Here is a 15,323-nt window from a genome sequence, read left to right as displayed (position 1 = left end):
ATTGCAGCACAAACCAAAGCCTCCCCACCAGAAATTACCAAAAACATGTAACTACAGAATATGTGGAGATGGACAAGAAACAATAAATAATATTATCTCTGGTTGCCCAGTCGGTGCTAAGAAGGAATATATTCACAGACACGACAGAATTAGGACCTACATTCACTGGAAGCTATGCCAACGTTATGGAATAACAACAGAAAAAAAGATGGTATAAGCACACACCAGAAAAGGTCACAGAAAACGAAAAAGTAACCATACTCTGGGATACGCCAATACACACAGATAGAGAAATTAAGGCCAACAGACCAGATAAAGTTGTCAGAGATCATGAAGAAATAAAAATGTTTTCTCATTGATGTATCAATACCAGCAGATGACAACGTGTCTCTAAAAGAAATGGAGAAACTTTTAAAATACAAAGACCTGGAAATAGAGGTAACCAGAATGTGGAATCTAAAAACAGAAACAATTCCTATCATAGTAGGTGCATTAGGTATGATAAAAAATATTCAGACAAATACATAACAAAAACGCCAGGACTTACAAACACATATAACATACAGAAAATTGCACTACTGGGCACTGTACACATCCTACGCAAAACACTTTCAATACAGTAACCATCACAGCATCACAACAAACCACAGTACATACCCGAGGCACACAGAGCTGTGCTCGGTGGTGAAATGAAAGCACCCTATAAAAATAAAACTACTGAATAATAATAATAATAATAATAATAATAATAATAATAATAATAATAATAATAATAATAATAATAATAATAATAATAATAATAATGATAATGATAATAATAATAATAATAATAATAATAATAATAATAATAATAATAATAATAATAATAATAATGATAATAATAATAATAATAATAATAATAACTTATAAAAAGATAAGAAAAAATTCAAAGAAAAACATTCAGGAATTCAAAAGTTCAGCGATGTGAACATCAGTATGTGTGTGTGTGTGTGTGTGTGTGTGTGCGTGTGTGTGTGTGTGTGTGTGTGTGTGTGTGTGTGTGTGTGTGCATATATAATTATTTTTCCTATCAGTAATTAAAAGTAGAAGGTGACTTGGTTCTTTTCAAGGCCAAGGTCACTTTTTCGGGTAAATATGGAAAGTTATCCTTTACACTATCCTAATGCTGAATTAGTGTGGAACAATGCAATAACTTGTCCTTTTAAATTTCTGACTGAAAGGAGAATGTGTGTGAGAGAGAGAGAGAGGGGGGAGAGAAGGAGAGTGAGAGAGAAAGACGACAAGAGAGAACAAGAGAGACGAAACGTGATTCCAGTGTATAATTATGTTGAGACTGAAAGGATCAAAATGAAAGCTTACCTCCAGACTGAGTTGTACTCAAACCACCGAGAAAAGGAACAAATAACGACAGAGAATTTAACTGATACACTAAGCTGTCTACTATTTCGCCATCTTGCTTCAGAAATAAATCGATATGAATTATAAATTTTAGAATGATTAATAGAATATTTACGACATGGTCTGGTGCTGCTGTATAGAAAATATCAAACATTTTCAACAAAAAACTCATAATATGGACTAAACATGGAAGCGATTTTTTCTTTTAATATCGCTTAGTTGTTCGCTGATGTTCCTGTTGCTGATATTGTTGTTAATATTCTTGTTGTTGCTGTACTTGTTTTTGTTGTAAAAGGTGCTGTTGTTGCTGTTCTTGACCATCCTATTTTTACTCTTACTCTTTGAACTGCTGCTGATGTTTGTTCGTTTGTTTGTTGAGCGTAGCAGTCTTCGTCCCAGAGCTCGCAAGATCGCGCCTCTCTAGTGGGAGAAGTCTGAAACGTGGTCCTTTGCTATTCGTAAGACCCGCAGAAGAGAAGGCAGGTCAACCCCCGACACCGAGACCATCGACGGATGGATGAATGCGCATCCAGGCTCAGCGGTTGCGTAGGAAGTCGGGGACAAGAAACAAGAAGAAAGAGTGAGAGAAAGTTGGGGCGAAAAAGTACAACAGGGGTCGCCGCCACCCCCTGCCGGAGCCTCGTGGAGCTTTAGGTGTTTTCGCTCAATAAACACACACAACGCCCGATCTGGGAATCGAAACCGCGATCTCCCGACCGCGAGTCCGCTGCCCTAACCACTGGGCCATTGCGCCTCCACTGTTGTTGCTGTTCTTGATCTATTTTTACTGTTACTCTTTGAACTTCTGCTGTTGTTGGCGTTGTTCCAAATCAGCTGTGACTGAGGCAGCTGTCTACCACCAGAGACAATTTCGCCAACGCCATTGTGTTCTTCTCTTGTGTATTGCCTTATTTAGAATACTTTGCCCGATGAGTTTTTACTACAGTGCAATTTGCGAGAAGTTTGCTACATTATAGCAAAGCGTTTGAGCAAACAGAGCGGCCCAGGTTGCTTTTAATAGTGTTTTGTTAAACTTTAAAATGTTAGAGTAGACAAAAATATACATTTTTCAACTCTAGATATTTTTATATGTATAGAAACACGTACACATACACGTACATACATGCACACACACACACACACATGCATACACATGCAGATTATATACAGTGTCGGGCGTTGTTGTGTGAAAAGATGTTCGCTTCCCAGCCACATAGTTCTGGGTTCAGTCCCACTGCAAGGCACCTGAGGCAAGTGTCTTCTGCTATAGCCTCGGTCAAACCAAAGCTTTGTGAGTGGATCTAAAAGAAACTCGCCGTATGTGTCCGTCCGTGTGTCTATTTATCGTACAACACCGATGGTGTTTACAATATATTGCAAGCTGGAACAGGTTTTGGCTATTTCTCTAGTGACCAGGTGTTCGCGACTGAGGATGGGCAATCTAGCTCGAAACTGATTCAGCCTCGCGATCCTACCGTCTGCTAGAGGATGATAGGGGTTCACTCTCCTGCTGTACAGGGCGCAATGCCGCACCGGTAACCAGCCGACTGGGTACTTCACATTGTGTGACGTTCTTCACAGATGCTACCTGTGCAAGATGTCGACGGCCTTTTGAAACCTATCAGGCTGATTATAAGAGGCCGCTGAAACTCACAACTTAGCTCGATAATATTTGTAAATTGGACAAGCCATAGTGTTATTCCATGTCAACCGTTGCAATCGATTAACGCTTCTTCTTCTTCTTCGATAATGCTACCATTACTCTGTCTTCCCAGGCTTTAATCACTTCCACTTCGCACCATACGTTATACTCTATTTTTTCTACTCGTACATCACTTAATTGTTCCAGTAAATCATGCTCGGGATGTTGGCAACAACTTATGTAGTCATACAGGGGAGAACTTAATGCTCAGAAGTCAGAGAATAATCGGATCATCACGGCATGGAGCAATAACAGACATGCTTCGTTTACGGTTGTGCAGACCTACAATCCGATAGAATTTGCAGTAGGTGAAGATAAGGCAGTGCTCCATCACCCTCTGCAGGAGTCTCCACAGCGAGTGTCTTAATATGACATGTAGTTTAGTAAAGGTGATTTCAATGCTGAACTGGACTTTCAGATGCTTTATTTTCCATGAGTGGCTTTCGGGGTTTAGCCAACAACACAAACGAAAACAGTGATAAGCTACTGCTGCCACCAGGTGGCTAATATGGGACTCAGTGTTAGTAAGAAGTTTTTCGCTAACGAGTGTATCCACAAATCTACATGGATTTCACAGTGCGCCAAAATTATAAGTGAGATTGTGTACTCTACGTGAATACTAAGTGCGCAAGCGAACGATTACGCACGCATGCGCACACACACGCGCGCCCACACACACACACGATATTTTATTTTGATCGCGTCTGTCTTACTAATCTGCGTTTCGCTCGTAGGAACACAGGACTTTCAAGCAAGTTGTGACAAGAAAAGTGATTGGGTTTGCACATTCATATATAATTTTCTGGTCATAGGGCGTGTTGACGGTCAAAGTTAGCGAAAGCTGTCTCGTTAATATAAACCACATTGAAAGAGCTACACCTATAAACAGCTTAAAGCCAACCTAACGAGATTGTTATTGTAGAAACCGCTCTCAATGTCCACTAATTAATAAATGCCTCTCGAAAAGGTGGTCTACTCTGTTTCTCTGTAATTTGTTTCAGTCATTAGGCTGCGGCCATGCTGGAGCACCGCTTATAGGGTTTTAGTCGAAGAAATTGACCCAGGACTTATTCTTTCGAAGCCTAGTGCTTCTTCTATCGGTCTCTTTTGCCGAACCTCTAATTTATGAAAACGTAAACATAAGGTCAGTTCGAAACCTCAGTGACACATTGAAATCGAATAAACGGGGCTTAGAAGACATTATTATGTCCCATTTCGCGCAATCTCTCTGTAAGATTCAAAATAGTAGTAAAGGAAATTTTGCAAGGTTTTCCAAGTACATACCGGGAATAAAGGACAATAATAGAAATAGTTCAACCGTCAAGTAAAGCGTTCTTGCTAAAGCAAATGCCTATAACACAATGTAACACACGTTTTGTTTATTTGTATTTTTTAATGCTCATATATGCATTTTTTTGCCACTAAATTCAAAAATCACATTCGTTTTGACGTAACATCGATAGTTATTTATTCCTAATTTCATATTTGCTCGTTAATAACAATACATATGTACTTTCCATAAATATGCCCAGCTTCAAGGACCTAATCCTTTCGACAGTTTAATTATATCTGCCATGAATCCCTTTATGTTTATCCTATATCTGTTGGTTATCTGTATCGTTTCTAGTGTTCCATACCCTATCAACTGATAGTGTACCCTTATATAATTTCAAACCTTTAATTTCTTCTGCACATCTTCCTCGCTTTCTTTACTCCTATCTTAATTTATTTACTTGACTTATATTTTACCCAAGTTTCCTTTTAAATTCAAGGGGCCTTTTTAGTTCTTGATCTTTAACTCCCTCCAACTGTGCTGATTTTTTCCTGTTTTTTCTATTTTTCTTATTTTCTTGTTTATTCCTGTTTATTTCATAATCTTAATAATTTTCGAGTGCTCTTTCAACACTTTCACTTTCTCAAGTACCCCGACATATTTCTACCATCTTTTTCATTTATTTTTTATTAATCATTTTCCCCCAATGTTTTCAAAATTTCTTCCATCTTTTCCTCATAATATTATTCATATCCCAACCAATATTTCTATTTGTTTTCCACATTTTTCCATTTACTTTTTTATTTTCTCTTCAATCATTTCTGATTTTTTTCTTTTAATTTTATATTATTTCATTCTATTTACAAAAATCTCTTCAGATTTTCAAGTACTGACCATTCCTCCAAAGCACTACCAGAATCCTTTATGATTTTCTTTTGTTCTAATTTTCAACACATTATTCACAACCCTCTCAATCGTCATTCATTCCGAAAATTTCTTTGTATTATCTTTTTAATTTTTACTCCTTCCCTCTGTTGCCCATCCTTCTAATTTCAGTGCCCCTACGACATTAACTGCCATCTTATTACATTTTTTAAAATTTCCATTCATTGCTTCTAACAGTTCATCATCTGCCATTCCCATACTGAATTCTTGTAATTGAATTCTTAAAACACCTGTCCCTCTTCTATTTCTTTTAATTTCCATTTCATTTTTATATTTTTCCTATTCTTATTTTCACTCCCCTTTCTCTTCTTTCCCTTTTTCTTTCTCCTTATTTTCTTCAATCCTGTCCCCAACTTTTATCATACTTTCACCCCACCTTACGAATAGAAAACTATATATAAATGTACAAACCCCATCAATTTTTCGGGCACGACTTGCCCAAAGATCTTTTGTATCTACAGGTGGAACTTAGACTAGCAAGAGACTGACTCCACTTATACTTACAGATACATATAATGAGAGAGAGAGAGGAAAAAAGAGAGAGACAGACAGACAGACAGGAATTATAATGGTTTTAAATTTTGACGGAAAGTCAGCACTTTCGAAGAAAAGTTGATTATATCGGCCCCAGTGTTCGACAGATACTTATTTTATTGACCCCGAAATGAAGAAAAACAAAGTTGACTCTGGTGGCAATTGAACTCAGAACGTTAATTCAGAAGAAACGCCTCTAAGCATTTTTTCCAGCTCGATAACGCCCTCTCGTGTGGAAATTATAATAATATAATTTAACGTAATCATACTTTATTATTGCATTCTTTAGAAAAAAGTTTTAAGTGGTTGAAGGAAAGAAACACAAGACATGTCCATCGCCGATCATCGAAAATGTTGAGGGACTAAGGAGAGTAGCAGTTCAACTTGAACTTTTGTACATTAATGTTTGTAAGAAGGGATTTCAGATTTCTGCAGTTTTTTAAGGAGTAATGATATTAGCAGTGTGCTTAATGTCATATCAAATACAATGCTGTTATTCGTGAGGTGATAAACTAAGGATGCGCATGCCCAGCAATCCCAGGTATCTTTTCGATGTTGCAAAATTGAATATTTTGCAGTAAACATCCACGGCCATACCTTGTTAAATAACGAACATTCTCTTGATTACTTAAGACTATTCTCATTAATTGACAAACGATAACCAATGGGAGAGCCTTTTTGTGGTCGCAAAATATGATAAAAAGAGCAGCGAAACCCCGTTAAAGGACAACCTTAGCTTCGTAAGCTAGGAACAGCGCAGCGGCTGCAGTAGTGTTACGTACACAAAAGGACGTTGAAACAAATGTGAGATGTTGTGATCAGAGCTTTGTTTCGTCGGGTTTGAGCTGGAGATTAACTGAAACAGCAACAACAATTACAAAAAAGCTCAAAGGCTCGCTGATTCATCCCATGGTAGTTACCACCTCTCTGCCTCTGAAGGTTGTCAGATCCACATCCTTTGCCTAATTTCTGAAATAGAAGAGAGTGAGGGGAAGAGTAAGAAAGAGAGAAAAGAAAGAGAGAAAGGAAGAAAGAAAGAACGAAAGGAAATTTTTTGCTTCATATGGTGTCCATCATACATTGATAAGCAAATGTTTAAACAGAACATTTAGCGAATCGATCTTATTTGTATGTACAGTTCCTGTAAACATATTAAGCATTTACACTCCTATTGATTTGTTACATATATATGAGTGTGTGTGTGTGTGTGTGTGTGTGTGTAATTAACAGCGTAAATCTTATTGGACAAATGAACAATGTAATGTTCACAAATTATGACATTATGTTCATACAACAAACATTAAAATTTAGATTGAAGTTAATAATTATCAGCAAATTCTCTAGAGGAGGGAAGATGCTCGTATAGTTGATTCACCGAAATGGCTTCATTTCTTGTTTACATCTCCTTCGTATTAATTACATTGTTAATAACTCGGAGAGCACATGGTTGTTAGAAGATGCAAGTTACTCACAATGACGCCAACGGAGCTTATCTTCTTCCTTCTGCGCATCCCAACGACAACAAAATGTCAAGTAAAAGATAACATTTGATGTTTGACTTTATAAATTTCATCAGTATATGAGATGAACAAGTAGATTATCGGTTATATTTCTTTAAATTAAATCATCATTTAAATGATTACTAAATGTTATACGAAGCTGTAATTAAAATATTTATTCCAAATGGTTTGTGTTTCTTAAAATTATGTTCGAAGGAGCGTGATAACAAGAATTTGATATACAGCATATCATAAAATTTCCCTAAATATAATTACGTGTTTCTAACTCCATATCTGTGTTCATAAAAGACCTCATTGCACTAAATGTTGCCTAATTGAGAGAGAGAGAGAGAGAGAGAGAGAGTAAGAGGGAGAAAAGAAGGAAAGAAGATGCTTGTAGCAGTCATCAAACATGTCAAATAATATAAAAGTGTAACTGATTCGTTATTACAAAATATTATCTTTACAAGTTGTCAGATATTATGGTTTCGAAAATGTCAAAATTTCAAGGAGCACGTATACGCATGTTTCTGCGCGTGTCTGTTAGCCTATATGCATTTTATGTATGTATGTATGTGTGTGTGTGTTTATGCATCTATATATATATGTTTATATGCATGTAGTATATATATATATATATATATATATATATATATATACACTACATGCATATAAACATACATATAGATAGACAAACACACACACACACACATGTATACATAAAATATATATAATTACAGCGTGGAAGGTGTTTATAAGCCATTTAAGAAACACACAAAAACCGTTAGATTCACTCCAACATTAAATTTAATTTGTCAAAATATTTTCGTCGCTTTGAGACCACGACCTATTCACTGACAAAACTTCGTGCAGCACGATTGAAACAAGTAACTCCATATCTGTGTTCATAAAAGACCTCATTGCACTAAATGTTGCCTAATAGAGAGAGAGAGAGAGAGAGAGAGAGAGAGAGAAACGGAGAGAAAGTAAGAGGGAGAAAAGAAGGAAAGAAGATGTTTGTAGCAGTCATAAAACATGTCAAATAATATAAAAGTGTAACTGATTCGTTATTACAAAATAACGATTGAAACAAGTAAAAAGTATAATATATAGGATATATATATAATTATATCACCGACCAGGCTATCAGATGTTGCTACACATCGCTGGTCACAATGTGCTTCGCTTTGTTTTAGCCTTCAAATGATGCCACCCCGCTGGCTAAGCGAGCAGACCAACAGAAGAAAGAGTGAGAGAAAGTTGCGGCGAAGGAGTAGAGCAGGGATCGCCACCCCCACCCCCTGCCGGAGCCTCGTGGAGCTTTAGGTGTTTTCGCTCAATAAACACTCACAATGCCCGGTCTGGGAATCGAAACCACGATCCTACGACCGTGAGTATATGTTTATATACACACACGCATTTATGTAATTATGTGATTTTGTGTGTGCGTGTGTGTTTCTCTATTTGTACAAACCCGAAGATTTGGCACGTAACTAACTTTTGATTTGTTTTGAAGTGTGACTTATGATAAAGCCAGCGACACGGTTGTTAAACTATGAGCATAATAAATATTATTAACACTTAATGGCTGTTTGTTGTACATGCAACCATAACGTTTCACATTTTTCGTGAAAATTAAGCCTGATTGGTCACCAGGGAAATTAATTATATAGTTGCCTTCTCTGAAAATTACACACTTGTCTGATTGTTGTGTTGTTATCAAAGGATAAGTGATATTTTTTCCGAAGATTCATTGTGGCAAGTGACTGGAGTGGTTGCGTTCATGAAATTATTGAGCTAAACTTGCTAAGAGTTAATGGTTTGTGTTTTTCAATCACAGACATTGGATTATATATTCTGTGAGTGAGTACGCGCGTGAAAGTGTCTAAAAATGATTTGGCATAGATAGAGCGATAGACAGATAGATAAAAGGATTAATTGATTGAAAGACAGATAAATAGAAGTATATAGTTATGTAACTAAATGTGCATACAGGCACATGCTTATATACACATGTGTATAAGTATAAATGTGTGCACATATATATATATATATATATATATATATATATATATATATATATATATTTACAGGGGGAGAATTCACATAAAAAAGATGAAGACAGGTGGTGTAGACAACAAACAGATGCATTAGTTCAACACTTGGGAAATGAAGAAGTCTTTAACGTTTCGAGCCTACGCTTTTCCACAGAATATATGCATATATATACATATATATATATATATATATATATATATATATATATATATATATATATATATATATATATGTATACATCAAGCCACAGAAGCAGTATTATGTAAGTAAATCGTGAAAATTTAACTTACACCGGTATTTGGGCGGGGATATGTCACTCAATATGGACGTGCTGTGTTTAAAATCACAAATTAATCGATACACAGTAAAACATTTGCAGCATCTATTAAAGCGAACTGTAGACACGTTTCTGCCTTGGTAAGCATCGTCAGAAGTGTTTACTTGCGTTACACTTCATACACAGAGTAAAGTGATTGCCACCGATATAAAAGAAGATATTGGTTAGACAATCATTAGAGTTGCAAAGGCTAGATTTTTATACTGCCATTCGCCACATTAATGATTGATTATTCACACTTCTTAGACACCAATGGTGACAAATTTCATTTGAGCATTGAGGGACATTGAGTATACGATTTTCACAACATCCAAAGTGGCAGAAATGCGTCTGACGCTCTCACTAGTCGGTGCTTGGACAATCTTCGTTCACATTTTATATATATTCTGTATTTAAATAACACTACTATAAAAATATATCTGGACGAATACCTCAGTAAATTTTCCTTTCACGATCTATTTACATTGACTACGACACATAGATGTCTATTTGTATCTAATGCTGCATCTATTGTATATATCTGAGGTTTATTCAACCGGGCGGTTATTTTCGCTAGAGGTGGTTATTTATTCACTGTTTTCTTATTTATCGACGGCGACAAATTTCGTCTAAGCATATGGTTGTCTGTGAGTAAACGTTATTGACAATATCCAGCGAGGCAGAAAGGAATCTGGCGTTCCCACTTGTCGCTGCTTATACGACTTCGTCTGCCTCTGATATATATATTGTCTTTTGAAATACAGTCTATCGTTTACAGATATTATCACCTCGCTGATGCTGCAATAAATTTGTCTTTCAAGGTGCATTCACATCAAGTAGGATGGAAATACATTTCAGTATATATATATGTATGTGTGTGTGTGTGTGTGTGTGTGTCTGTGTGTGTGTAAGTATATATGTATGTATATAGGATCATCCCATAAATAATGCGGTTTTTATACTTTGAGTTTTCATAATTAAAATAAACAAAGTTCTTTTTTAACCAAAAAATACTCTCCTTCACTTTCTACAATGCCCTTCCATCTATCTGGTAGACTTGCAAGGCCCCTCTTCCAAAATTCACTTGTCCCTGACGAAAAATACTCCTCCAGTTCTGTTCTGACCTTGTCTACAGAATTCATATTTTCCCGTCTAAATGATTTTGAAGACTTCTGAATAAATGAAAATCGGATAGGGCAATGTCCGGCGAATATGGTGGGTGGGGCATCATTTCCTATCCAAACTGCTCCAGCCTTTGGAATGTCATCCTCGCGGTATGTGGCCAAGCATTATCCTGATGGAAGAACACCTTTCCTCTTGAAACCAAAGATGGTTATTTTCCTTTTAGCGCTGACTTGAGCCGCTCAAGTTACTTGCTGTAGATCTCCTTTGTTATCGTTTGGTTTGGGTTTAAAAGTTCAAAGTGAACTAAACCTTCCATATCCCATCAAACAGATAATAACGCCTTACATGAGTGATGACCTTCTTTAGCCTAGGGTGTCAGCGTTTCTCCTTTCCCTGCCTACTGTCTTCGGCGCTTGACATTTTTATAGGGAACTCATTTCTCGTCACCAGTCACTATTCGGTCCAAAAAAGGTTCATTCGGGAGACGTGGCAGCAAAGAAGAGCACACATTCACTCTCTGCGCTCGATTAGACACGGAAAGTTTGTGTGGAACACATTGATCCAATTTGCTGACTTTTTGATGACACGCAGGTATCGATGAATGGTTGAGTTACTAGACCTACTCTTCTCTGCTAGTTACTCAACAGTTACGACGGGATTTTGTGACACCAGGGGTTTCAGGACGTGCTCGTCGAGCTCTACAGATCTTCCAGAACGAAGCTCGTCTTTTAGGCTGTAGTTTCCGGCTCGGAATTTCTCTAACCACCATTGACACTAGCATTAATATCCCTCACACTTTCCGTTGCGTTGTTGGCTTTATTGAACTCATAAAGCAAAATATGTTGAATATTCTCCTTAGTTACTTCCATTATAGCTTTGAAAAAATAACTGTTAAAATCGAACTGCACTCTTCAAAATTGCACTAAGAATAAGGACAAGGTAAAATTGTTACCTGTTATTTTAGTAAGCTGATGCAGGTTGTTTATCCTGTCCTCTTCCGACTTTTAGTTCATGCAATTGAAGAAACTGCATTATGAGATGGGCCAAGATACTCGCGCGCGCACACACACACACACACACACACACACACATACACACACACATGTATATCAATAAACACGTATTTTTATGCATATGTATATCTATTTACATTTGCATGCATACATATATAGGGGAGGTGCGTGGCTTAGTGGGTAGGGTGTTGCATTCATGAACATACGATTATAGTTTCTATTCATAGACCAGGCAGTGCGATGAGTCTGTAGCAAAACACATCATTTCGCATCTTCCAGTCCTCTTAGCAGGCAAAAACAACCTTACAGCAGATCGGGCGTCCGTTCGGAGCGCGGTGGTTGGAGAGAGATACATACACTACCGAATCCGAGAAACCGTCCTCAGGAGCCTTGGGCTCGGGAAGGACCTATGGTCATTTTTTTCCTTTTTGATTCATGTAAATATATATGTATGTGTATAAGTATGTACGTTCATATGTATCTATGAATAGGTGTATGTAGTAACATTTAGCATTCAGATAACGTCTACCATTTAATAATTGATCAGAGATATAATTCTAATTAGGATAATCACTAAGATATATAATTATGAAAAATGTCTGACTCGCTAGAAACGTTTTGTGGAAGTGTTAGAGGTGTTGGGAAGAAAGCTCTTTAGACTGACTAACGGCGTTTTTGATTGGTTCGTTCACTTTCATTGATTAATCATGTAGCTGATTCCTCTTTTTCAACATTAAGTTTGAATTTGCGCTATTAAGCATTTGAAAAATTATGTGACATGAAATTTTCATAATTTAAGAAGCAATTAGCATAAGAAGCTTTTAAATGAGAAAAATGTCATGGAGGAAATTCGTAGAATATGAAGTAAGAAGAATGTAATCTATGAATTATAGAATTTTGAAGGTGCGTAAGAAATATTGAACAAGTAACCATTATTCGAATTATGCAATGTGGGATTTATGCAAAACAAGCAGAATATGTATTATAGGAGGAGACACGAGTAGAATTTGATCGCTGTTTGTTGAATGAATTGAGAGAAGGAGGTGAGAATAATTAGTAAAAGTGATTACTTCATTTTAATTGACTTTTGCAAGTAACAGGCCTGCTATTATAAAAACCACGAGATATGAAACTGATTCCTTTATTTAAAAATTCCTTTCTGAATTATTGATCAGTGCACTGTAGGCGACAATTGAAGCGTTTAATCATTCGATTCTTCCATACACCATAAAGTTTATAACGTTAGCTTTTCTTTCCTCTCATCTCTCCATCACTCTGCTTCTCTCTCTCTCTCTCTCTCTCTCTCTCTCTTTCTCTCTCTCTCTCTCTCACACACACACACACTCTCTCTCTCTCTCTCTTCCCTTCTGACTTTGAACTATATATAATATTTGGTTTTAAGCGAAATTTATTATAATTCTGAGATCTCATCAGATGAAATCGCATGAATTGTAATCCTGCAAATAGTCTACGGCAGCACTGAATATCTCAATTATTCTAAAATATGTCGCAAATCCTTGGTACGCATTAATATATTGCTAAAAAAAAATGTTTAATAATCTCTATTCGTGGTTCACATCCGCCGAAGCCAAATTTATCTTTCAGAAGGCCAATGATATAGCTGAGTAATTGATAGTTGAGTAATTCATATAATTCGATGAATTATAAATAATAATAATAATAATAATAATAATAATAATAATATTATTATTATTATTATTATTATTATTATTATTATTATATTATAATCATAATGATGATGATGATGATGATGATGATGATGATGATGATGATAATAATAATAATAATAATATTAATAATAATAATAATAATAATATGGTTTAATGGCCTACCAATGTACACTATGAGTTTCTTTGCCCTAGGAGTCGGGAAGACACTCGGCAAGAAATGGAAGCAAATTTGAAAGAAGAAAAAAAAAGTAATAATAATAATAATAATATAAAAAGGCAACCACAAAATCATAAATGCTGGATGTGAAATCAAGGCTATCAACCCACTCCACAGCATGGTATAAACTAGCAGAAGCAAGGACAATAACTGAAGTAATAAGCCTGAAAATGTGAATAATGAGACCTGTCCCCCAATACTAGCAACCATAACAAAGCTACCATCAGCACAACCATTAATACAATAAAAGCAGAAAACAGTGGAACGGTTTCGCAGATGCGAATGAAAAGCTAGAATCACTTGTATTAAATGAGTCACAACTAAGAAATGCAAAAATGCATCTAATTAAGAATGGTTAAATAATATTTAAATACGCAGGGATGTATACGAGATGAAAAGAAAAACAATTATATATAAATGTATAGCGCTTGAAACGAATCGCTTTGAGCGAGCAACGCAGAGTCAGATGAAACATTTTTTAAACGAATCTACGGCATAGGAACGTTTGTCGCTCGATGAAGACATTTTCGCAGAGTTGAGGTGAGATTTTCCAAAGTAAGACACAGCAAAAAGGAAATTCAACGACAAAATCTAAAAAGTGATAAACTGCTTTTGATTCGAATACAACTTAATCGGAGGGTAATGAAAGTAAAGGTGTCTGAGGTACCACTAGAAGCGAACACCTTTTTGCTGGTCACGACCGGCGGCATATGAGGAACGCTTCGAAAATGAGATGAACATAAAATCCATGAAAGAAAAAAGAGGAAAGTTATTCAGGTGCAAAGTTTGGAATTACGAATAGAGACGGACCCCAAAAGCAGTGAGATCATCTCTCACTCGATCAGCCGCCCAAACTGTTTGAAGTTTATCATAGCAGTGGAAAGCTGAAGGCCACGTTGCCACGGACGTGTAGATGTAAACCATCTAAGAATTTACTGCTACCTACAAAAAGGAAGAAAGTCCCTCATACTTTCAGCACAACAACCACGCCAGCATAAAAAGCAGCAGCAACAGCAACAACAGCAACAACAACAACAGTACAAAAATGGTAGAATGGAAGCACACTGAACGAAAACAAGACACATGTGCCACAACCAGGAAAAATATATTACCGATACCACCACAACTCAGAGATCTCAACCGAATTACTTAACCAGATTTCCAATGCAAATTTGTGACAGCGCTGGCATAGCCACACCCCCTGCCACAGATTAGTGAAGAAAACTCGACTCGCGGAGAAACTAGTTTTAAAGAATCGCTACGATGGATATTTATGAAGAGTAAGGAAAAGAAAGATATGAAAAGTAAAACCGTATTACACCAGAGTCAGAATGGAGAGAGGTGGGGAACATGGAAACCGACAAACAATCAAGCATTCAAGCTACTAGCATCACCAACAACAAAACCCGACAACAAAACGAAAAAACACATCAAGGCAGACCCAAAACCCTGAACAGCACTCCTCAAATCTTATCAGATACACTGCCATAGATACTAACAACTTAATAAAACATATACTACAAGTCGCAGATAATATTCTAAAGCTATTATA

The sequence above is a fragment of the Octopus sinensis genome, linkage group LG13 (assembly GCF_006345805.1).
Source record: "Octopus sinensis linkage group LG13, ASM634580v1, whole genome shotgun sequence".
Taxonomy (NCBI): domain Eukaryota; kingdom Metazoa; phylum Mollusca; class Cephalopoda; order Octopoda; family Octopodidae; genus Octopus; species Octopus sinensis.
The sequence above is the reverse complement of the archived record's forward strand: the minus strand, read 5'-3'. Positions refer to the sequence as shown.